The following is a 24,937-nucleotide window of genomic DNA, read 5'->3' as shown; positions in this document are numbered from 1 at the left end:
CAAAAGTTTAAAGATGTTTTTGTACCCAACATTAGCAATGCCGAAGTGCCAGAGCATAAAATCAATCTCAGAGGTCAGTTCCATGGGATTAATTAAAACGTTTAGACACCCTGTGCATAGATGGTATAATGGAACCTACCAACTCATCCGAGTGGGTGTTAACTGTTGTAATAACCCGAAAACACTTGGAATACCCGTCTGTGTGGATTTGTGCTCCTTTAATAAGAACATTGTTATAATCCCATCCTCAAAAGTCATGAGATGCTGTGGGTGGGGGAGCTCTTTTGTTTTTGTTTTCTATCAGAGATCTCAAGTCCACTTATCACCAAGTAAATCTGTTGGTGGAGTCGCACGAATTAACTACTTTTGTGCCTCTCGTTGGTGCATAGAGGTACTTGAGACTCCATTTATGCTTGACCTTTGCCACTAGCGTTATTCAGAATTTTACTAAGTATTATTTAAGAGCATTGTTCATGTTCAAACCTTTCAGAATGACATATTGGCTGTTACTAAATCCATTCAGGAATATAATTAGCTTTTGGACAAAGTGCTACAAATCCTGAAAGATGGGGGTGGCAGTAGGGATGAGCGCACATATTTGAAATATGAAGTTGAGTATTTGGGGCATTCCGTTACTGCAGATGGTATCTTACTCCAATCTTATTTGATAGATGTTATAAGAAAAACACCCAAACCACAGAAAAAGGATGTTCTCAAGTCCATCCTGGACTTGGGTGAGTACTACGCTGGGTTTGTACAAGTCTTCAGAGTTCAGGAGGTTGTTATATAAAAGTGAGCAATATTCATGTAGGATCAAGAACAGTACTTTTTAAAAGGTCAAAAATATGATATCAAGCTCACCACCTTTTTGGCAGTTTAGGAGGTTGTACTGTTGCAGCAGATGCAAGTTGGGTTAAATATAGTCTGGAACAAGAAACAAACTGTATCGTCTCTTGCACCATAGAGAGGGAGGTATGTGTCTGTGTGTGAGCTATTAGAAATGTACCTTTGGGGAAATGAGTTGGACCTGGATATTGATATAACCATTTGTTTATATGTTGGATAGACGCGGTGCTGGTAAGGCGTCTCCTAGGTCAGTGATCCACATCTCAAGATTCCGCAAATTCAGTTTTCTACTGAAGAATATTTCAGGTGTGAAAAAAATATATTTGCTGATTGTCCAGGATGCCTTTAGACCAGTGGTTCCCAACCTTTTGAGTTCTGTGGACCCCCACTTTAGCATTAATGGAACCCAGGGACCCCCACTGAATCATCATAGGAATCTGGGGACCCCGGCCTGAGTCATTACTGGAAGCTGGGGACCTAATTTGTCAATATTTGTTAATATTTTTTAATTTTCTAGGCTCTCGCGGACCCCCTGACAAGGCTTCACGGACCCCCAGGGGTCCCCGGACCACAGGTTGGGAACCACTGCTTTAGACGGTGTGTCTGATTGGGGGGAGAGGAAACTGCATGATGAACAAGAACGTGTGGTTACTGTAGTAGATGCCAGTAATACTTGTGATGGTTCTGTTTCAAAGAAGGAATAGCTGGAGAGGCGCGAGTTACTTACGCATTTCGATCAAGTGAAGACATTTTTGGTTAATGGAAGGCCTCTAGAAAAGGATCTGGAGCAGTCTTAAAAGTGTTGGATCTTTCGTTTGAATTTGATAAGTTGGTCAGACCTTGTTCGTTCCCCTTGTTTGTCTTGGAAACACAATTACCATTATGTGCAATTTTGACCATTCAGGTGCAACTGAACTAAAAGTATTTATTGATAAAATACTACAGGTAGCTGAGTATGGACTCCAATGTGGATGCAGGGGTGTGGAATTTATTAAAATATCTACTTGTCCAGGGGACAGGTTGCTTCTCAAATCTACTTGTCCTGTAAAAAGATCTACTTGTCCCTTTGGTGCCATGTAGTGTGGCGCCAAATTATGGCAGCAGTCTCATTATGTAAGAGCTCTGATAATAGCCTCTCTGATTATGCCAGGGCTACTACCATAGTAGGGCTTGAATACTTGCAGTTTCAATCCCTACTGTAGCAATTTCCTTATTTTGCCACCTTTCTGCAGATCTGCATACTGGGGCTGGAGGAAGCAGTAAGCAATAGTTCCAGGGCTGGAATGCCTTTGAGTCTGCAAACCTACTAACCTGCATGTTTTAAAGATTTTCACCAGCTTCTCTCTAATATTTTCCCATAATAAGAAAGGTTGGACATTTACTCCTGACAATGGCAGAATTAGAACTTCTTCCAGGGTTGGGAAGAAAGTGGCTGGAGGGAAAATGAACTTGCAAATGCTCAATAGATTTTCACATGAGCAAATCTACACATGGTATTTACCAATGCTAAAATACAGTTCACAAATATTTTATAGGGGTACGACATATACCATGGGTGCACTTTTGTGACTTTCTTTAAGAATTTGGGGCCACATTCTTTTCTTTCTTTTTTTTTTTTTTTGGTTTTACAATTCTTTATTGGAAGATTAAAACAAAACAATGTTTAGGGTGGGAGCTGGGGTGGGGGGGACATAAGTTACCATAGGTTGTGGTGTTCCCACTGGGGAGGGGTCCTTGAAGGCTAGGGAAGGGTAATATCAAGGAGGGCACGCAGTTCCACATCTATACACAGAATAGTCAGAAGGATGAGGGGGGGACCAGAAAAATATAATGTGACCAAACAAATAGAAGAGAAACAAACAGGTAATCCATACTCGCATCCATTCAACCTTGGTAGGAGGGAGAGGGTCAGACGGAGAGGCTGAGAGAATAGGGAGAGAAAAAAGGCTGGAGTGTGAGAGAATCGTGGGGAAAGTAGGCACACACCCTCAAGAATCATGATCAGATGGAATCTCAAAGGCAGTGTCATTATGATATAATATCTGATCACCCTTCTAATAACAGGGACTCTCTCAGCTAAGGTTTTTCTCTGAGGAAGTGCGCCCAGGTGAGGAGTAAGGTCTCAGTCTTATCTTGTAGGTTATATGACCCGCTCATAGGAGGCTGTTTGGTACATCTTCGAAAGCCATTCATCATGGGAAGGAGGCGGGGGAACACCAGTGTCGGAGAATGCAAATCTTAGCTGTGGTGAGAGCCATATGCAGTAGATGGCCTTGGAGGTGGGTAAGGGCGGGGGAGGTTGTGAGATCATGTGGAAGGATCAGGGAATGAAGCAGGGGTGATGTGATTGGTAGTGTCTTGCTCAGTGTAGTACTGACTGCCTCCCAAAAAGGTTGTACCGAAAGGCAGTCATAGAGGACATATGTCAGATTGCATTGGTCTTGGCAACATTGCCATCAATTTACATATGGCAACAGGCCCGCTGTCCTTAGTTTTACAGGAGTCCAGTGCAAGTTATGCAATGACTTAGAGACAGAACTTCAATCGTGCCTCCTGAGCTCCACGATCCAGTGCCTCCAGAATGTATGCTGGTTCATATTCTGTTTGAAGTCTGGTTTGCCATGTGTTACAGAGGTTATTTAAAAGGGCATGGAGACAAGATGACGGCACAAGAGGCTATAGAAGCCAGATATCACCCCACGGAAGCGGCCCCAAGTTCTAAGTAGGAGACTACATGAGAGGACTGGAGGGCCCAGGGTTGCGCGCCCACACGATGATGAAGGCAATGTTGGAGCAGCAGGTATCACCAGGACAGATGGTATGGCAAACTGAATTCTTCACGGAGTGACGCAAAGGATTTAAGGACACCCCGTTCAAGGACTTGATGAAGGGTGTAAATGCCTGCAGAACGCCCTGGCTCCCAGTTCAACATCTCACCACCTATACATATATCAGAGTTGCCCCATAATGGAGCATGATCATAGGGATGCCAGAGTTGCCCCATATAAGGGCATGGTCATGAAGAAGAGGATCCGCCCCTAAGAGGCAGTGGGCCCTCCTCTATGATTTGATCATGGCTTTCAGCATTAGGTTGGTGGGGCTTGGCATAGAAGCACCACTCTTGTAGAGTGGCTGCAGTCCCTGTGGATGACTCAGCAGGGTGCGCAGTACCAGTAGCCACTGCAGTGGATCCGGAAGCCCAGGAAGCATGCAAGAGAGCTGTGCCAAGTGCAGTGCCAGAGCATAGCACTGAATCGAGGGGAATCTCAGGCCTCCACAAGATCGGTGGGTCATGAGTTTTCTACTAGCTAACCGGGGAAGGGAGGCGCCCCATACAAAAGACCTTATATTCCAGTCCATGGAACACAGCAATGAAAGAGGAACCAGAAGGGCCAACATGCCGAAGACATAGGTGTGTTGTGGCAGCAACACCATTTGAACCGCTTGTACCCTGCCCCATAAGGAGAGTCTGAGGTGGGTCCACTTCTCAAAGTCCAACTTCATACACACCAGCAGGGTATCAAGGTTATCTGCCACTATGCAGTCTAGTCTTTGGTTTATGTAAACCCCCAGGTACTTCAGGTGCGAGTACTTCCATTGAAAGGGATAAGTGGATATTGCTGCACTGGTGGTCAACCGTAAAGCCTCACTTTTGTTCCAGTTAACCCGGTACCCTGGGAGCATCAAAGATCTAGAGAGGATGTCTAGGAGGGCCAGGAAGGAATGAGAGGTTTGGGAGGGTAACCAGTATGTCATCATCGTAAAAATAAATAGTAGATGTCCCACCGTTCATGGTAATTCCGGTAAGGTGTGGGGATTGAGAAGAGAGGCTGCAAGAGGCCGCAGGGCAATTAAAAACGACAAGGGTGACCTTGGGCAGCCCTGCTGGGTCCCCCGTTGGACTGGGAATGGATCTGAGAGAAACCCCCCACAATTACCTTGGACAGTAAGCGATTTGTAGAGCCATTGAACTTTGTCTATAAAGTCCTCCCCCAGACCAAATCGCTGGAGGGTCACAAAAAGGTATCCCACTCAATCCTATTGAATGCCTTCTCGACATCCAGTGAGAGGGCAAGGGCCTCATCCTGTAGGTCGTTAACTGACCACAGGGCATGAGAAATGTGCTGGGGTGAAGTCTGGCAGAGCGGCCAAGGACGAACCACACCTGTGTTTGATGAATCATAGATCGGATCACCATTTGGAGGAAAGCCCTGAACACCCTGGCAAGTATCTTGATGTCCATGTTAAGCAGGGAAATGAGCCTTTAACTTTAGCAGAGTAGGTTTTTTTTTCCCCAGCATAGAAAAGACTGTTACTTCCACCCTATTTAAGATTGAGCTGAGAGAGCCTGTTTGTTTGGCTACACAAAAGGCCTTGTACCACAACTTCACCAGCCCACTTATAAAACTGTGCAGGGTAGCCATCTTCTCCAGGGGCCTTGTGATAAGGGAGTTTAAAAATGGATTGCTCACTGTCTTTTTTTTCCGGATTTCCCCCTTCAGTAAGTCCCTGGCAGACTCATTCAGGCTAGGGAGGTGCATACTATCAAAAAAGGCCTCCAAGCGGATAGGGTTGTCTGTCCCCTCTGGTGTGTACAGGGTCTGGTAGAATTCCATGAACTCATTGACCATGTCTTGTAGGCGAGTGAGGATAGTGCAATCCGTGGATTTAGTGACTGAGATGGCAATTGCCAACTCCTGTTTACACATCTGGGCTGCCAACAACTGCCCTGCCTTATCGCCTTTCTCATAGTGACAACCTTTAGGTTGTTGAAGTCCATACTCTGCTTTAGAGGTGAACAGTGCGTTGAGGTCCATCCAGGCTTTCTCCAAGAGGCAACGGAGAGGGTACGAGGGATTGTGAGTGCAGAGTTGTGTGAGGGATGTACTCTTGTCCTCCAGGGCCCTTCTGCTGGTTTGCCCTCTGAGCATTGGCTAGAGCTGCATCTCTCATGAGCTGGCCACAGATAGTTCCTTTAGCAGCCGTCCATAAGACCCAGTGGGAAGTGACAGCCCCCTATTATTTGGCAGGTAAGTGGCAACATGCGATCAGAGCTGAGATTTGCCCTAGGGAGTAAGATAGTGCAAGATGTTTAAACGCCATGGCTTATGTACAGGGAAGGAAATTCCGAGGTCCAAGGAAAGCAGGATCGGGGAATAGTCCGAAAGTGCACCCTCCAGGATCTGGGCGTCCCCGGGGAGTGCTATCACTGGTTGAAATACAAAGAAGTATTACAGATGAGACTGAGTGCTGTTAACTGGCAATTTAAAAGAAAAAAAAAAAAGTATATTCCCAGGCCTCTGGGTGCGAAAGTCGCCAGACATCCACTAGACTATGGGAGTTATTACAACTTTGGAAGAGGTGTTAAACCGTCCCAAAAGTGACGGATATACCACCAGCCGTATTACGAGTTCCATAGGATATAATGGACTCGTAATACAGCTGGTGGTATATCCGTCACTTTACCGTCACCTTTGGGAAATATCATACCTTAGGAGGGCCCAATCCGCATTATTACCTATATCAAGTGAACCGGTGCAGTCGAGTTCCGCATCCTGTCCCATGTTCAATCCCCTGCTTTGAGATAGTGGGGGGGGGGGGGGGGGGGTGGGGGGGGGGGGTGTCCCGATTTCCATAAGAAGACGGCGGAGGTGAAGAAAAAAAAATTCTAATAAAAGTAAGTAAAGTGTCCCCCCGTTAAGCCGAAGTTTAGCAAAGGCATATCGTCTATCTGGATCCGTCTTGTCTTGATGATAGTGAGAGGGAGGGATCTGCGCTAAAGAATCACAACTCTGCACTTCCTTGGTTGTTTGAGGCCATCTACTGGTGCACCCGGGCAACTGCTATGGACTACCCACTCACCTAATCATGATGCAACTTTTTAGATTCCGCATGAGGAAGGTGGGTTTCCTAGAAGAGAGCCTCATCAACTTGTTTAGACTGCAGATAGGATATCATCTTTTTACATTTTATAAAATGTGTAAGGCTTTTAACATTCCAGGATATGACTTGGAGGCAAGGGGGGCGGTGGAAAAATGTTGGCCATCATGGTAAGGAGGAGGTTGGTGGGAGTGTGGGAGGGACGGAACAAAGGGGCAGAAGAGAAAGGGATTACAACCAGAATGGAAAAGAAGCAAGGAAAGAAACTGAGAAAAGGGGGAGGAAAAAAGAACAAGCATTTGCAATGCACAGGGTCTCGCATTTCTCTGAGTTACTGCTATTAGCAGTTGTAAATTCCCAACCGGACTTTTCTTGCCTCATTAAATGGAAAAAAACGAGCAAGATTGCGCTCCTAAACAAGCGAGATTGCACTGCGAAAAAAGAGAAAAAGTAGTCCACAAACCGGACGGAAAACAGCGAGCCTCGTATGTTTTCAGTACTTGGTCGCTGCGCTCGAGGAGGGCTAACCACCGGAAAAGGCATGACATATGCATGCCTTCCACTAATGAAAGCAAACAGAATTTAAAAAGGCAAGCCCATGAACCAATGAAAGACAATGACGTGTCATGGGTGGGGCTCCAAGCCCTTTTCTAGCTACTACAGCATCTCACAAGCGATATGCATGCACAAGCGCATGCTACACGGGCTCGACCCTAAAAAGGAAATGGAAGAACCAGTCAGGCGTGGGAGGGGGCAGATAACCCTAAGCAGGAACAAGTGCTAAATGTTAAAATTTGGGGGAAGAAGAAGGAGAAAAAAATCATGCTCGGTAGTAAGGGTAGTAGACAAGAAAAGATGGAGAAGAAAAGAAAAATAAACTGTCTAGGAACTGAGGCAGAAGCCTTGAGGGAAGCCAATGACTGTGTACCGCGGGTCTAAGCCTGTGAGTAAAGGTGTGCCGAGGTCCTGTTGAGAGGGGAGTATAGAGCAAATGACATGACAATGCTTAGTAAAACACTCCAAAATACAACTAATCATGAATAGGCATAATACAACATAGCGTTTATATATAGCAGAGGAGAGACCTGCAGAGGAGAGATGTATATTCTATTCAGTCGTCCTTCCTGAGGGTGCTGGAGATCTCTTTATGCTGCAGGAGGGGCAAAAGGACAACAAACATTGCAAAAAAGAGTATGTCTCAGATCCCAGGCTGACAAAAATCCGACATACACAAGTCAAGTTATGAATTTTTAAAGATTAAACTCAAAAATAGTGCTTAGAAACAAAAATGCTTTGATGAGCTGTTAACAAGGCGTCGTGGCGGAGTTGTTCCCAACAAGCCGACACCAGCGGCGCCGGACACGGAGTCGTGTAGACCCCCAAGTACAGTACCTTTGGTGAAGAGTGAAAACAAGCCGATGCGCGAAGTCGGGAATCGCGGCGTCTGTGCGAAACGTTGAATCCGTGCACTTCAAGCGGCGTCGGTCACGATGTGGTGCAGCGACTTCCACGGAGTCGCGGACTTCAGCGGGGCTGCTGCGGCGTCGGGCCTGCGAAGAGCGTCGCGTTCCAGCGACGGTCACGGCGTCAGGTGCAGGCGGCGTTACCGGATTCAGCAGCGGCGTCGGTCCGAAGTCGATTTCCTTGGATTCCACCAGGTTTCCTTTCAAGGGCCCAGGGACTGGATAGGGCACCACTTGTCGGGGCAGGAGTCTTTCCAGAGACTCCAGGTGCTGGCAGAGAGAAGTCTTTGCTGTCCCTGAGACTTCAATCAACAGGAGGCAAGCTCTAACTCAAGCCCTTGGAGATTTCTTCACAAGATGGAAGGCACACAAAGTCCAGTCTTTGCCCTCTTACTCTGGCAGAAGCAGCACTGCAGGAAAGCTCCACAAAGCAGTCACAGGCAGGGCAGCACTTCTTCCTCAGCTATCAGCTCTTCTCCAGGCAGAGGTTCCTCTTGGTTCCAGAAGTGTTTCTAAAGTCTGTAGATTTGGGTGCCCTTCTTATACCCATTTTAGTTTTTGAAGTCCCCTTTCTTCAACGGGGACTCACACCTACTTGTGAAATTCTGCCTTGCCCAGGCAAGGCCACAGACACACACCAGGGGGTTGGAGCTGGCATTGTCGGAGGCAGGCACAGTCCTTTCAGATGAGTGACCACTCCACCCCTCCCTCCTAGCAGAGATGGCTAATCAGGAAATGCATGCTACACCCCAGCACCCTTTGTGTCACTGTCTAGTGCGAGGTGAAAAACAACCTAACTGTCAAACTGACCCAGACAGGGAATCCACAAACAAAGCAGAGTCACAGAATGGTTTAAGCAAGAAAATGCTCACTTTCTAAAAGTGGCATTTTCAAACACACAATCTTAAAATCAACTTTACTAAAAGATGTATTTTTAAATTGTGAGTTCAGGGACCCCAAACTCCACATGTCCCTCTACTCTCTAGGGGAAACTACACTTTAATCATATTTAAAGGTAGCCCCCATGTTATCCTATGAGAGAGACCAGCCTTGCAACAGTGAAAAACGAAGTTGGCAGTATTTCACTGTCAGGACATATAAATCACATTACTATATGTCCTACCTTATCCATACACTGTACCCTGCCCTTGGGGCTACCTAGGGCCTACGTTTGGGGTGCCTTACATGTAAGAAAAGGGAAGGTTGAGGCCTGGCAAGTGGGTACACTTGCCAAGTCGAATTTACAGTGTAAAAATACACACACAGACACTGCAGAGGCAGGTCTGGGACATGATTACAGAGCTACTTATGTGGGTGGGACAACCAGTGCTGCAGACCCACTAGTAGCATTTGATTTACAGGCCCTAGCACCTCTAGTGCACCTTACTAGGGACTTAGTAGTTAATCAAATATGCCAATCATGGATAAACCAATTACATACAATTTACACGGAGAGCATATGCACTTTAGCACTGGTTAGCAGTGGTAAAGTGCTCAGAGTTGAAAAGCCAACAGCAACAGGTCAGAAAAAAAATAGGAGGCAGGAGGCAAAAAGACTGGGGATGACCCTGCATAAGCAAAAGTCCAACAATGTTTCTATGAGCTGGTTTTATAATATTTGTATAAATGGTGCCTGCAAAACTTGAGAGACATGTCCACACCACTCTGTAGAGGCAAATTCTTTTACCGCCTCACTCGGGCTCCTTTTGGTTTAAGTACACCTCTCGTATCCCAAAGGTGGTGTTGCCAACTGTAGATACTACCTTGACCCAGGCCGGCTCCCTTTCACTAGGCAGCAGCTTCTTGCTCCCGGCATTAGACTGTGCCAGTTTACAGCAGGACCTTCCGTCAGTCTCCAGGCCAATGGAAACCTCTTGTTTCACAGAATCTGTATTGTTTCCTGTAGCACGCAACTGTTTGCCATCAGGGCTCTGCTGTAGTTAGGCCTTGGCATACAAAAGGTGTCTTGTCACCACTAGCATGCACTTTATTCCCACAGAATGTCACAGTGGTCATACATAAAACAATTGATGTCCTGGAAAATGCTGTTTCTGAGGCAAAGACACTAATGGAGTACTCATGTGTGCACAGCGCTCACATTCCCATTGCCAGTGCAGTAATCAGAAGATAGCCTTTTGGCTAAGTGGAGGATCAGGTGAGACATAAATGAGTCATAGCAGTGTCCAGCAAGGTACAAAAGTCCTGCTTGGTCCCTCTTGAAAATGTCCAGGCTCCCCCTTTCTCACCATTCGTACAATTGTACTGCAGTTCCATGCAGGGAAACACTCCACCAGACTGAAGGAGACAGGATAGGACATGGTGCCCAGCTTTGGTGTCCCATAGTGTAGACAGCAACACTGCACTGGCAGAAAACAAGTGAAGACGTAGTCTGCCACAAACACACACTTAATGGAGCTGGATTGCAAGGAGAGGGTGGATGCTGTTGCAAACAAGATTATGTTGATGAATTTAAGAAAATCTAACATGCATGCTCTACCTTAGGCAAGTTTTTATGCTATATATTACTTTTTTTTAATTTTTAAAAATATTTTTTTACTGATGGACATGGATCATCAGTATATAACTTGTCAGCATCAATATGCCAGTGTTAGAAGCTAAACAATAAAAGTGGCAAAGTAATACTGTCCTACAGATAAACTGTAGTTCGGGAGTATCCATAAACAGTTGTTTTTTTATGAAAGAATTGAAACCATCCCCAACAACCTTCCCTTACCCACACCTTGACCCCCTGACAGTCATTTCTATATCTATGTATCTTGCCCAGTGATGGTGGGCAACTTAATATTAAGTTTCACCTTTATCAATCAAGTGCACTCCTTCCTTTTAAAGGCATATGGCTCTCTATGAGTAGAAAAGCTTCTGAAACCAGATATAGGTAAATAAAACGTGACATTAATGTATGCATGTCAGGAGTGATTCATGGTGGGTGAGTATCATCGTTAGTAGCACCTGTGAACTCTTACAAAAGCATGTCCCAGGCATGAGCATTACATTATTTGCTCAGGTTAGGCTGTCCCTCTCTGTGAAACAGGGTACTTTCTGATTAACACCAGAAGATTGTGGTCTTGGCCCAGGATGTAATATTTGGGAAAGTGGAACTATATACTGATACTCCACTTCTCTAGCAGAAGGCGCAGGTCAAGAAACTTGACTGCAGGTTTTTCAAGTTTAGTGTGAGGGAAGAGTCCTAGCACCACCCCTTCAGGGAAATTTGTTAACGTACAGCCTTTCGTAGTTAACAGTACATCTGGTATTCTCAACCTGCAGGGATAAAGTGACAGCCAGCTCAGGAGATCCATGTTGAAGAGCACGCAGTGGGGACAGTTTGCTACAGCTTCTGGAAAAGTTGTATTGATCCATGCTGGTGTGAGAAAGACCCGGTTCAGGATATTAAATTGGATATATTTAAACTGGGGGCGCCCCGGGATAATCTATGAAGATACTCTAACACCATAGCCCAGTTAGTGCCATGGAATGGCTTAGCTAGGTCTGTTCCCCAGGCGGTCTGCAGAGAAACCCTGGATTCATCAGCCTGCTGTAAGAATACTCAATAAACCATTTGATCAATTTACCACTTGTTCCTGCCTTGTAGGGTGTCTGATGCATTGTGTGAGGGTGGTGCCAGATGATTGGTGTATAAGACAATGTTGAGTGACCTGGGAGAAGGTTATAATCTGCCATAAGGGTCCAGAAGTCTAAAATCTCTCAGTTGACAAATCACCAAGTGTGAGTAGTCCTGCAGTTGTACAAAGCTATAGTTGACCATGACCTAGCCATACCGTTCTGGTGGAGAGTTCCAGCAGGGGAATGGCGGGAGCATAGGTGGTCACCTCAGATTTAATGGTTCTGGCCAGGAAAGATAAGGCTGTGGGAAGCAACCTCGTAAAACACAAACATAAACCAGAGCAAATGGTTGGGAATAAGGAAGAATGCCGCAGTCCCTCCTTAAAGTCTTCATAAGTAAATCCTGTTTCATGCAGGGAATGGCTGGAAAGCCAGAGGATCCCACGTTGAAGTTGCCAGGCTAATTAATAGCATTTAAAACCGAAGAGGGACAGCTTTCCTGCAGACACGGTGAGCTTCAATGTGGCGAGGAATACTGGGCATCTTCCCGTCTCCCAGCTCATTGCAACAAGGGATGAGTGAAGGTACCTAATAAAGGAACGAGCAGTGGTATATTAGTAAAGAAATACAGTAGTGAGGCATGACCTACCAACTTCACTAAGGCTACGCAGCCCATCACTGATAATGAGAGGGAAGACCAGAAATGCGTACATAGCTCATGGAGCTCTTACCGCTCTACCTAGGTTTCCATCCTGCAGCTCCCCTCAAGAGTGATCAATATTAAGCAATAAATGTCAGAAGGTGACCTCTTCACACCTCAGTCTGGGATCCAGGTACATCTGTAAAGGAAACTCAAAGCCTTGTTGTAGAGGGTAAATGCAAACTTTCGTCCAGTTCACCTTAGGGCCTGGAATAGTTGCAAATTTGTCTAGTAGGTGAGCGATGAAGGACAAGTTCACCCTTGCATCTCGAATATATAACCGTATATCGTCAGCAGACGCGGAAACCGTATGAGTAGTGCCGAAGATTGGTATCCCCCATTGCACTCTAAGGAGACATAGGTGGACCTCCAAGGGTTCCATTTCCACGGAAAACCTTAAGAGGCAGTCCTGCCTAGTGTCTCTGCCCACTGCCTATGAGGCACATAAACATTTCCCCATGCCTCCACATACATAGGGATTAGGGCATAGAATTCGTATTGACGTCCACCAATATTGGCCCATCCTCAAACAGCTACAATTCCTTGTGCATATGCCCCTAATGCAAGGAATTGAAAGCTTCCTCCAATGGATATTGAGAAAGATATTGTGACACAGCACAAACCCTTACTGATCCTCATCAGTTATGACTGGAAACCTTTGCAGTAGCCTAAATGCAAGTAGTTTAGTTAAACTTTTCTAGTTTATGTTCAAAATAGGCAGTGGATGATAGGAAGCCAAATCAGATGAGTCTTTGTGCAGTTTCAACAGTGTGGAGATAAGTGCTTCATTGAGGGTGGAGGAAAGAGAGCCTGAAGTAAAAAAATAACCGACAAAGACCTGGATGCTAAGTATTGACAAACTGGGTCTAAAATTCACCTAGCAAGCCATCTGTACCCGGGATTTTTCTGCAGGGACGGTCTCCCATTAGCAATGTATTCTCCTGTGTAGATATAGGGGTGTCTACAGATATCTGGGCCTCTGGGGTAAGGCAACTAAGTTGTATAGGGGCTACAAATCTCTGTATCACAGAATCTGGGATCATTTGATGAGCTGTATGCAATGCACTATATTAAGTGTAAAAAATGTTTAGGGGCCATCTCACCCAATGGTTACTTGATGGAGAGCGGGCTAGATCTGGCATGACGATGGGCAACCAGCTGTGTTAGCTAGCACTTAGGTCTATTTCCTTTGTTATGGGTTCCAGTTTGATATGGCGAAGTCATTGCATCAATGTGATTCTACATATCAAAGCGGCTCTAGCCATCCATAAGTCACCTAATTTATCTGGTGTGGATAGTACATCTCATTCCAGATTGAATAATGAAGATTCAGTCTTTGCAATATCTCTTAATAGAACCAATCATATGCCCTCCATAGTTCTAATACATAGTCCCCTCATCACCATTTTGAAAGTTTTCCATTCTATCATGGAGTGGAGGAAGTCCCTGTGTTTTCCTGGAAGATTGTGTCTGTAGCGTCGAGTAATGTTTGTCAAAAAACCACATCGTCCAACATAGAGACCGAAAGCCTCCAAGTGGGGATTGCGGTGAGCAACCTGCCCCAAGTTACGTTCTTGGCCAAAGGGTTGTGGTCTGATAAGACCTGGGGTGATTGAATATAGGAGTGACCTGTATGTGGAGGGATGGAGGGCAGGTGAACATGTCCAGTCTTGAATGTAATTTGTGACTGGAATAAAAGGAGTATTATGCGACGAGCCAGGTATTTGAGACACCATGTGTTGTCTAGATTCGAGTGTGCCAACCAGTGTTGGAAATGGGTGGAGTTGAGAAGCATGGGAGACTAGGGAAGTAAAGGCATCCTTCTATCTTAGTGAACATCTAGGACACAATTGAAATCCCACCGCCCCCAATAATCCAAAGGACACTGGTTCAGTCTATTAGAAGGGGAGACAGTTGGATCCAGAAGACTAATTGGTCGATATGTGGAGCAGACTCTACTACTAAATTCAGAGGTTTGTCATTAAGGCTGTCTCTCACCAAAATGAAATGGTCTTTGGCATCAGTCTGTGCCTCCCACACCCAGAAAGGGACATCTGCCATAATCCACAGTATAACTCCTCAGGCGTAGGCTGAAAAACATGTGCCAAAGACCTGACCCTGCCATTTCGATTACAGCTTAGATATCTGTGCAGTCATCAAATAGGTTTCTTGTAAGAAGACAATCTGAGCTTGCCAACCGAGCAATGCAACTTGAACTTTGTAATGCTTTTGCAGAAAATTCATACCCCAGACATTTCATGTAATCAAGTTGTATGTGTCAGCGAACTCTACAGACTATGGGGGTCATTGCGACCATGGCGACCGCCAGGGTAAAGGTAACAGTTTTACCACCAACAGGCTGGTGGTGAAGACTGCCACATTGTGGCCGGTTGGCCTCTACCAACCCGCCACATCTCCACTCATACCGCCAGGGCGGTCTGAGCCGCCAGGCCAGAGATGAGTATTTCCAACCTGGCAGTCCACAAAAGACTGTTGGCGGTAGTAGGAGCCGCCATTCCACCAGGGTTTCTGCGGCTGGTATTACCACCACGAAAACCCTGGCAGAAAGGATAAGTCACCGGTAGACCAATTTCCCCCCACCACCCCTCCAGCAATACCAACACCCCCCCCCACCCCCTCTCCAGACACATTGCCCCTTACCCCTTTTCCCCCTCCAGACACAGCACTCCCCCACCCCCTTCCCCACATACATGCACACACACACCACGCATACTCAATCCCTACACTTACATACACGCATTCACTCACACGCATCCATACTCTCATTCACCCCAGCAATCATACACGCGTTCAACCAATATAAACACCCATCCAAACATGCATACTCACACGCAAACATGCATTCACCAGAACACTCATACTCGCATACACACATTCATGCACATGCGCAGACAACACACACTCACACACAACACCCTCCCACCCCCGTCCCCAGTCGGACTATCAACTTACCTGGTCTGGGGAGGATGTTGTCCGGCAGAGAACGGGAAGGGGCGCTTCCACCGCCGGCAGTGCCCCGCCAGGCCATATTATTGCTCATAATACGGCAGGTGGTGTCCTCGTGGTGGGGCGGGGCTGGTGGTGGAACCGCCCAATCGCTTCCGCCCGCCAGCACGACTACTGCTGGATTTCCACCCAAAGTGATGCTCCTGGAGACAGGAATTTTCTTTGGAACCTTGCATGCTTCTGCAATCACAAATTGAGGGGAGAGAGTTTCAGGAGAGATATCTTGTTTCAATCAGTATTCCAAGAAGGCAATAGGACCCTCTCCCTCCGCTCCTTCAGACAGGCCCATGATGCCGATGTTACTGCGAGAGCACCATTCTGCATCATCTATTTTATTTGAGCTTTTGTTGTTGTATTTTTTTTTTTTTTTTTTTTCCAGGAGGATCTGACAGTCATTAGATAAAGAGTAAAATTTGACCTCCAAGGCCACAAGGGAGTCTTTTATCGCTGCTAGGATTATGTCAAGGTTATCTGAGGGGACTCCTCGATCCATCTTGAGAAGGGTTTCGGGGGAGGCACCCTATGGGGGTGGGGCCAATGTGGATTCTATCTGCTCCCTCCCAGGCAAGTCAGATGGTGTTGGGATCTGGAATGGTGAGCTCCGAGTCGTGGGAGGGATGTCCTTTGAAAGCCTGTGGGCATCCTTTTTCTTGCCCATGTGACAAAATTCTTCTGGGATGCCTGCTTTTCCCATATATATTTGTATATTTTGTCCGACATGGGGGCATGAGCAGCTCACAGTGAAGAGTTTGCCACCAGTGTCATAGGTTATTAGTATTTGCCAGCAACTAAGTGGGAGGCAGGCTGGTGGATGAGTAAATGTCAGCAGGAGTGGTCCAAATGTTCACAGCCAACCACTGCATGAATGCAAAGAGCAAAGTAAGAAGCATGACTAGGTCATCGTAGCTCTAAGTGAAGCAAGATTGCATTCCTCCCTACTGCGGCCTATCAATGTGCAGACTCGTCTCACAATGCTGTCTGCCCGAGACAGCATAGAACGTAAGTACCAGCTGTTGGGTATCCAGGACGATCTGGCAAGAGAGCCTCAGTAAGATAGGAGAAATATTTACATCGGGCAGCCCAAGTTGTATTTGTCACCAGGGGCTTCAGTGTCAGTGTACAGACATCCACACGGTTGAAAGCTTGCCCTCAGAGCCATATACAATAAGTTGATTACCACAGTTCAGACTGGGACAGGGCAATGAAGGAGTAGTGGGCCTTTGAGGCATGTATGTAAGAATGTCCAATGGCGTGCCGGACCGTTGTCCCAACAGTAAGATGATGATAGAGTGCAGAGTGTCAATCATAGCCCTCATAGTTCCAAGTGGTATCAAATTCCCCTCTGCAGTCTGTGTCCTGTCCTCAAGTTATGTTGTTGTCTCTGTCAGCCTCAGGTGGAGGAGAGTTGAAGCAGGGTATCTGCAAATATTGTACTGGTGCATATGAGAGCCCCCGTCAGGTAGAAAATGAAAAGAAGGGGGTATGCTTCAGGGTGTGCAGCCCAGGTTGTAGATGTTGCCAGAGGTTCTTAAGCGCCTGTGTTGTGATGCGGCCCGCATGTTATGCGATGCTACGGGATCAGGCAAAATGGCTGCCTGTGAGCACACACTGGCATTTCAGATCTCCAACATCCCCTCCTGATGTTGCTGCCCAGTCACTAATTTCAACAGCTAATTACCCAGCAGTGACCACTCTTTTAGGTTCTACTGTCATCATTCACCAGGCATATTGTACTCCTATGTATCCAAACGTCACTGTGTGGTAGGTGTGGCAGACTGTTTCAGAATTCATTGCTATCGTAATGTAGGGGATGCGTACTCTTCATATTCCTGCTGCCTCCTTTGGCATTTATACAGTCCTCCAACTCAGTGCCACTTTTCGTCAGGCACACTTATCCTGTGGCACAGTCCTTCTGATTCCACTTTCACTTTCTGATAGTCATAGCAAACATATTCACATTCTGATGCCACCTCGCAGCTAATTTGAGACACTCCTTCTGATCTTGCTGCCACTTAGTGGCAGACACACTGCACTCTTCTGTTCCCCACTGGAAAACATTGTTCATATCTACAGATCGGCATATGCCGGATGCTGCCCATTATCACCAAAATGCCTACTGTGCCTCATTTAGTGCCTGCCGAAGAGCACAGACCGTGTATGGCAGACATGGTACTGTCAAAAGCAATATGGGATGAAAGCCAATGGTCTGTGGGCAGGTTTTGCTTGTATAGAAGCTCATTGTACCTTGTAGAGCTATGATTTAGATCGGTGGTTCCCTACCTTTTGACTTCCACTTTATTATTACTGGAATCCAGGGGACCCTCCACACTTATTAGAATCTGGGGACCCCTCGCATCCCCTCCCGCCCCCCAAACTGAGTCATTACTGCCAGGGACGCAGGCCTAAACATTGTTGATGATTTGAACTTCAAAACAGCACACACAAAATACAGAAACAAGCATTCAATAAAACACGTACACAAGTGATTACCCCATATTATTTAATTTGCACTCCTTCCACAAATCAATCTGAGGATACAAATTACATTTTTAGCCTCCAGTTTCAAATATCTTGATGTTTACAGTACGTTTTTAACATTTTCAGTTGTGCATTTAGCAACTTTATTTATATACACTTTATTGATCTGTTAATATGTAATTTTCTAAGCAGTCACGGACAGACCCTCTAAGGAGGCTTTGCGGACCCCCTTAGGTCCTCGGACCACAGGTTGGGAACCAGTGATTTAGATGCTTAGAAAGCACCTTCTTATGTGCAATTTAATGTATTCATTGAGCACTCCCCATCAAGACAGTCTCGGACTCTGAGAACATTAAAAGTCCCCTAATGATTGAGACGCCACTTGTGTAAAGTCTGAAGCCGCTGGCTTGGAGGCGTCTTTGTCTGAGCGAATATGGAGACTTTTGACTGACCTCTGAAAACTGTTGGGGTCAGTCATATGTCAAGCACATCTCTCACACATTGTAAGGGTTTGGGAACTTTGCTACATGGGAGACTTGCCTCGTAAAGATAAAAGGAGTGGGAGGGTAATCAGTCTCAAATCAAGTGCACCTCGCGTGCCTGCTGAACCTTCAGATGCTTGTTTATCAGTAAATCTCCCTTTTCCTAAAAATCGGCGCTCACAGCTATACATACTATGGGCCACTGGCCAGAACTGTGACTAAGATTTGCAATCTTGTTTTACTCCCAACGCTGTTGCCTTTTTTACCCACAGCATAGCTTAGCCAATTGGTTGGCGGTGGGGTGTGTGAATATCAAATTTCCCAACTAACAAAGCAGCGGGCTGCAGGATGGAAGAGTGAGATGACCAAACTGTACAACATGCATGAAAGATTGGAATCACTGGCTGCAGTTTGATGCAAAGAAAGTAAAAATACAAAGCAACCTCCTGAGTGGATCTCGTCTTGGGAATCACCTCATGGCTGTGATCCTCCACCAAAGATCCACCCACTTAATGCCAGGAAATGAGTTTTGTGTTGTGAGTATGTCACACTCCAATCCCGCTCTCAAGTGAGGGCTAGTACTCCACATCTCTACTAGTACTCCACATCTCTACCCTCCCCTTAAAAATAAAAAATAAATCTATTTCGGAGGACCTAAGAAGGGGTGGTGATTGGCAAGGTTTACTCACAATTTACCCCTCCCCGGGAGGATGGAAAGCCTACAGCCCTCTGTGGTGGGGAGGAATGAAAAGGAAGGGTTGGAGGTGCCCCGCCTTGGTAGCAAGCTGGAACTTTCAAATACTGGTCTTGCCTGTGGCCAGGTAGCAACCCTAGCTCCCAAGTCCATTTGCATGTCTTCGATGCAAATATGTTGAATTAAACCTAGAAAGCAACTTACTCTATAAAGTCCTTGTTTACTAGCCAATTCGTTTTCTATTGCAACCAAAAGGGAAAACCTGCTTAAAATGTCTAAAATCTGATTCACTTATTTAATCAAGAGAACAGGGGCACTTAAGTTACAAAAATCTTCTTTTTATATTGTTCACGGCAAAATTGACATTTTCGTATTAGAGCCAGCTCGTTTCATCTTTTGAGCTCATAATTTCGATTGCGTTTTAAAAACATGATGCACTTCCTTAGTTGGATAAATGTGTCTGCTCGGTTTCATTATCCTCTTACATAATAATTTAAATTTTCCATTTGGAAATATATTAGCCGGTCTGGTTTCAAATTAAGTTTGCAGAAGATGCATTTAAGACAATTTGAGAGTTCTACTCATGCAATAAAATTATTTGTATTAAACTTTTTTTTCTTCTTCCTCCAGATGAGGCAGAATTACTGTTCCAAATAAGATCAGGTGAGGCTGCTTGAAGGGCTTCTGTGAATTAATTTTTAATTCCAGCAGGTGGTGTACTGTATCTGATATTGGAGCAGGTTCATTTACCACCAGAGTAGATGCAGTATTGTATTGCAGCATTTATATTGTGCTCACTCCCCATATGTGGGAGGATGAAGCACTTGCCCGCATGGTTAGCATTTTACAGCGTGTAGGGTGCATGGTTGGAAGGATGTTGTGTTTATTTTGATCCTCTGTGGAAAGTCTTTCCATGTCATGCTTGATGACCACTGATAGGTGCGGCTATTATGTTTTGGAACACAGAGCGTAACAGTGTGGTGGATGTGTGAAAGACAGACATGCAGTTTTATGGCTTTCAATTTGCTGGTAGCTTTCCATGGCTCTGCAGAAACCCTTCATGGTATTTCTTATGCTATAGCTTTCTACTGCTTTTGTTTGCCCAATCTGAGTTTTTGTGTATAGTTGTGGTCCTGAGCTGGCATGGCTGGAGGGAGGAAGAAGTGAAGAGATCTTTTGGGATGCACATTTTTATTATCATCCAAGGTCTGAGTGTTTAATTGGGATGTAAAGAAGCTGTCAGATTGTATAGATATTTGGGACCTATAGTGGGTGACTATATTAAAGCCCTTGGAATTGTCCAACAGTGTGCAACAGATCTCTTCAGTTATTCATTGCCTGTTCATTTGGAGATGTTTGGCTTTTTGTCTGTCAGTGCTGGTAATGGTCAACCCACTTAGCTGAAACCATATCTGAATTTAAGAGGTATAGGTTACAGTATGCTGCTTACTGCTACATATTATAGTCGAGGGCAAGAACTGTTATGTGCTAGTACATAATTATATTATGCCATGGAAAACCATACGTCAGCCCTTCCTAGCTTATCTTCATATTGAACGCAGTTTGCTGGTTGAGTTGTTTCCAATTTGTGGATTGTAAGCTGAGGATTGAGGTTGAGGGTGCAACCTTTTACTGGTTTCTGCTGCAGTGGTGTGGGTGATTCAGTTATCTAAGGAAAAACTATGATTTCAGCTGTCTTTGGGAGTGTGTATGCCCCTGGGTGCTTGTATAGTTGGATGGTAGTGAGTTCCAAAGCTTAACAGCTTGTTCTTAGAGAGAAGTGCCTCCTATGGATTTCTTTCTGGAAGGTGGAGTGATAAGTGGTGCATGCATGAAGTGCAGCACGCTGTTTGGTTTGTATTGCCTGAATATAACTTGTAGGTATAGCGTTCCTTCAACTTGGAAGGCTCTGCGGACAATGCAAAGTGCCTTGAACATTGCCTTCTAGGTATAGGTAGTGTTGGACATGACCCTTCTTAGGGGATATCCCCGAAACCTTTTGCTTTTTCATCCCAGTTTTTTTTTGCTGACTTTTTGCTTCGTCTTAGGACTCTGGGCACTTTCCCACTGTACTGCAGTGAGAACGTGCACCCCTCCTGCACATGCCAGGAAAAGGCTTTTACTTGATTGGTCGAGGTGCTATACCTAGGAGTGCTCTGTAAAAAGGTACACCACACACCCGGGACAAGTATAAAGCCCCGGCTATTAGTGGGACGGTGAATGGAGCGTGCCACCCAACAGAATAGCTTTTCAACCATATTAGGCTTGCCATTGCAGGCCTGGGGAGGCACAACTGCGCTGGTGCTTGTGGTGGCATTTCTTACTCCTTTGACAACCCTGAGTGGGCCTTGCACTACCCCTAAAGCACCACCTGAAGGACGCAGCAGTTGGTAGGCGGAAGTCATGGCAGATACACATGGGTGTTCTATGCCCCGGTAGTGAAGAACCCCCACTTAGGTTTTCCCTACCTAGGAGATAGGCTCTTTTCATTGGTTTTGCTGATTCTCTTTTAGTGGCCTTAGGGCCGTGGACACTTACCTACTGTAAGTACAGTGTGAAAGTGCGCTCGCCCTTCCTACATATGTTAGGAAGTGGCGCTAACCAGTGTGTGCTGAGCCTGCCATTGCAGGCCAGTGTGTGCATGCTTGCACAATAGTATTTTAACATGTGTCCAGCCTGCCATCGCAGGCCAGTGTTTCTGCACTCTCACCAAGGGTGTTTCTAAACGTGGTGAAGAATACCCATGTGCTATTCTCGCTACCTCTGAGGGTTGCTCTCCCCATAGGCTAACTTAGGGGAAAGATTGAAATCACTGCCAACTGCAATAGTGAATTGCAGTGCAGCAGCCTCAGGATGTTGCCTATCATTGGATTCGCAGTGATAAACCCCTTCCTATGGTAATGGTGGTTTTGTCATTAATAGCTGAGAAATGTCACTTCTGGAAACTGGAATGACAGACCTCTGCCATTTGAGGGCCTGGCTGGATAGATTGTGCAGGAAGAGGTTTAGACACTTGGCTTCTGGGAGCCATATCATGGCCCCACTAAATATTAAGATCTGCATTCAATTGCCCCATGGCAGACAGGACTGAAATTCAGGAGAGACATCTGTGGTTCAAAGGGACTACTTTTGAACCACCCCAAACTTCAAAGGCACACTACAGTATAACTACTTGTGCCATACTGCAGCAGGGTAGAGAGGTCTCAGGAACATAAAAGACCTCCCCCGAGGGACCCACATCATCTGCTCATGACAGCTGGAGAACGGTGCCCTCAGAAGTGCCTATATTGCCTGCTGGGTTCCAACTGACAGCGCGGAGTGAGCGTGAAACTAAGAAATGTGCCTGGAGACCAGTTTGCCTGGAGCAGAGCCCCCAAAAGCATTGCCCGCATCTAAGGAGTGTGGCTCCTACATCGTCGGGCCTCAGCACACATAAGCGTCTTGTTGCTGGTGAGCGGATTCACAGGTTGTGGGACCCCGCGTGGCCCACTTCGTCAATTGTGCTGCATCTCCTTTGTGCTAGGTATCGGAATCAGGAATATGCCCTAGTGACCTCACTAGATCTGGGCAAAACCAAAATAACTATAAAAAGGTGGTTATAGTAGGGAAAATTATGTAAATGATTACTCCCTTGTGCGTCACGCCGACTGCATGCTCATTGTGTGTGGTGTCCGATTTACAGATTGTGACCTTCCGAGGTAGGGGCGTAATTGTAGTAGTGCCTCATTCTACCTCATGTGGCATTGCTGAACTTGTGCGTGTGACTGGAACTTCCTGGTGCAACCCATGTCAATGCGCACTGGGCGTTGTGCCTCATCTCCAGGGAGTTACTGAATTGACATCTCTTCGAATGTGTGTGAATGGAACTGTCTGGTGCGACTTGTATTAATGCGCTCCAGGAGTTGTGCCTCATTTCTCGGGAGGCATGGGATTGATAACTCTTCATCCTAAGTGACCAGAACTGTCTAGGGTAACTTGTATCAACACGTACTGGGCGTTGTGCCCCATTTCCAGGGAGGCATGGAATTTGGAACTCATTACTGTGTGTGAAGCCCGAATTGCCCGGTATGGCTCGGATCATCATGCACCAGACGCTGTTCCCGGATTTCCTTGGTGCAACTCTGATCCACATGTATGTGACTGGGTACCTCTACCTTCCAAGAGGCTTCCCTGCTCTGTTCCCCTCTTCGTTGATCGTTCCTTATTGTCCCTTTCAGCAGCAAACTACCTGCCCTCTCCTCACTTGGCCCCCGATGACAGTGTGTGCCAGGTAGTGTTGCTTGAAAAGGGCCTGGGTGGCAAGAGCAATTGACTGGGCTGGAGGAATGCTTCCAAGAGTGATTGAAAGTGAATCAACAGACTACGTCACCCATTACTACCCCCGGTCCCCCTTGCCACCCCCTACTCCGGTGCTTTGCATACCTGGGCTGGTGCCAGAAGGCATGTTACGGAATGCTTTAATTGAAAGAACTATTACCCTCAGACGCTTCTGCTCCGCATCCTGTGGGTGAACTTCCTGAGTGGTGGCCAACCCCATATTGACTGTCAACTGCCTTCTAATCAGTCCTGCTACCCACCCCCCACCTTCTTCCCTGGGACCTCAACTAATTGTGACTCTAGCCAAGAGCGGCCTAATCTCGGGATGAGCGGGTGATCTCTTTCTAATCCATGGGTGTGGGGTAGTCTGGGTGAGATGGAGGGTAGAGGAGAATTTGGGCCACAGGAACTGCATTGTGCTACCAATTGACCTGCGGGATATCGGTTGCACTGCATTATGGTGCATTTGTGGGTACACGTGTGCTCCATACGGACTTGCTTGATATCCGTAGCACTGTGTAGCAGTGATTAGTGAATGCATGAAGGCCGCCTGTGAGTGATTACATTGACTGGTGGTGCTACTTTACATGTTGATTTCTTGCCAACTGGATACTACATTTGACATTGGTTCTACCCGTGCGATCTTGGTCCACATTGTTGCTAAAAGTGTTGTCATTATCTGTGTGTACATATTCGTGATATTGTTGTGATCTGGGGTCCATCCTCTGTGTGTTGTATTGCATTATATTAATTACCAGGGTGGGTCTAGTTCTGACAATGTTCCTCACCAAATAAGGGTCCTGGGAGGGTAGCGTCGGATTTCTTCCGAGTGTACACGCTGCTGATGTCATTTTAACACGGTTGGGCCTAGTACTGTTACTAATATTACTGAGTATGATTTAGGCCCGGAAGTTCATGTTTTCTATGTTGTGTTAATCAATGTGTTTACTGAATACAAACTGGATTTTCCTACCATACATGTGCAATCTCTTTTCTGACACTCTGTATTTGCTGCATGAGAGTACTGTGGCAATGCTCTACACATTGCCTCGTGATAAGCCTGACGTCTTACTGCCAAGCTACCCAAGGGTGAGCAGAGGTTATACAGTGAGTGTAATCACCCACCCCTGACGAGTGGTATGATCTGCCTGTCTGGGGCCCTGCCACAGCCAACCAGAACGTGCTCCCTCCAATAGGTAGCCAGTGCAGTGATTGCAGCATTGACATAATGCGTTATATTCGCTCCTTCCTAGGTGGTCTCTTATCCTGCAGGCCCTGGCAGGGTCCTACCCTCTATCAGCAGATTGATAATAGCTTCTAGGCGCTTTAGGGCTGGTATACAGCTCCTCCAGCAAGAGATGCAGACTTTTGGTAATGTCCCTTATCTGAGGTACACTGGCTATCAAGCAGACACTAGTTGTACAGCAGCCCTTTGCATACTCTGCAGAGTACTCCCAACCTTAGT

General features: G+C 46.1%; 1 protein-coding gene across 4 annotated transcripts in view; it reads left to right on the top strand.

Annotated features, from left to right (window-relative positions):
- Positions 1–24,937, top strand: part of LOC138248762 (OX-2 membrane glycoprotein-like) — a 123,844-nt gene that overhangs the window by 4,511 nt on the left and 94,396 nt on the right. The window contains exon 2 of one of the 4 annotated variants that reach the window (XM_069202637.1): positions 19,786–19,818. The exons of the other annotated variants lie outside the window; for them this stretch is intronic. The gene's annotated coding sequence lies outside the window, so the exon portion shown is untranslated. The remainder of the gene's footprint in view (positions 1–19,785; positions 19,819–24,937) is intronic. 4 annotated transcript variants of the gene reach the window in all.

This window comes from Pleurodeles waltl, chromosome 8 (genome assembly GCF_031143425.1).
Source record: "Pleurodeles waltl isolate 20211129_DDA chromosome 8, aPleWal1.hap1.20221129, whole genome shotgun sequence".
NCBI classification, from domain to species: domain Eukaryota; kingdom Metazoa; phylum Chordata; class Amphibia; order Caudata; family Salamandridae; genus Pleurodeles; species Pleurodeles waltl.
This window is presented reverse-complemented; position numbering and strand designations above follow the sequence as displayed.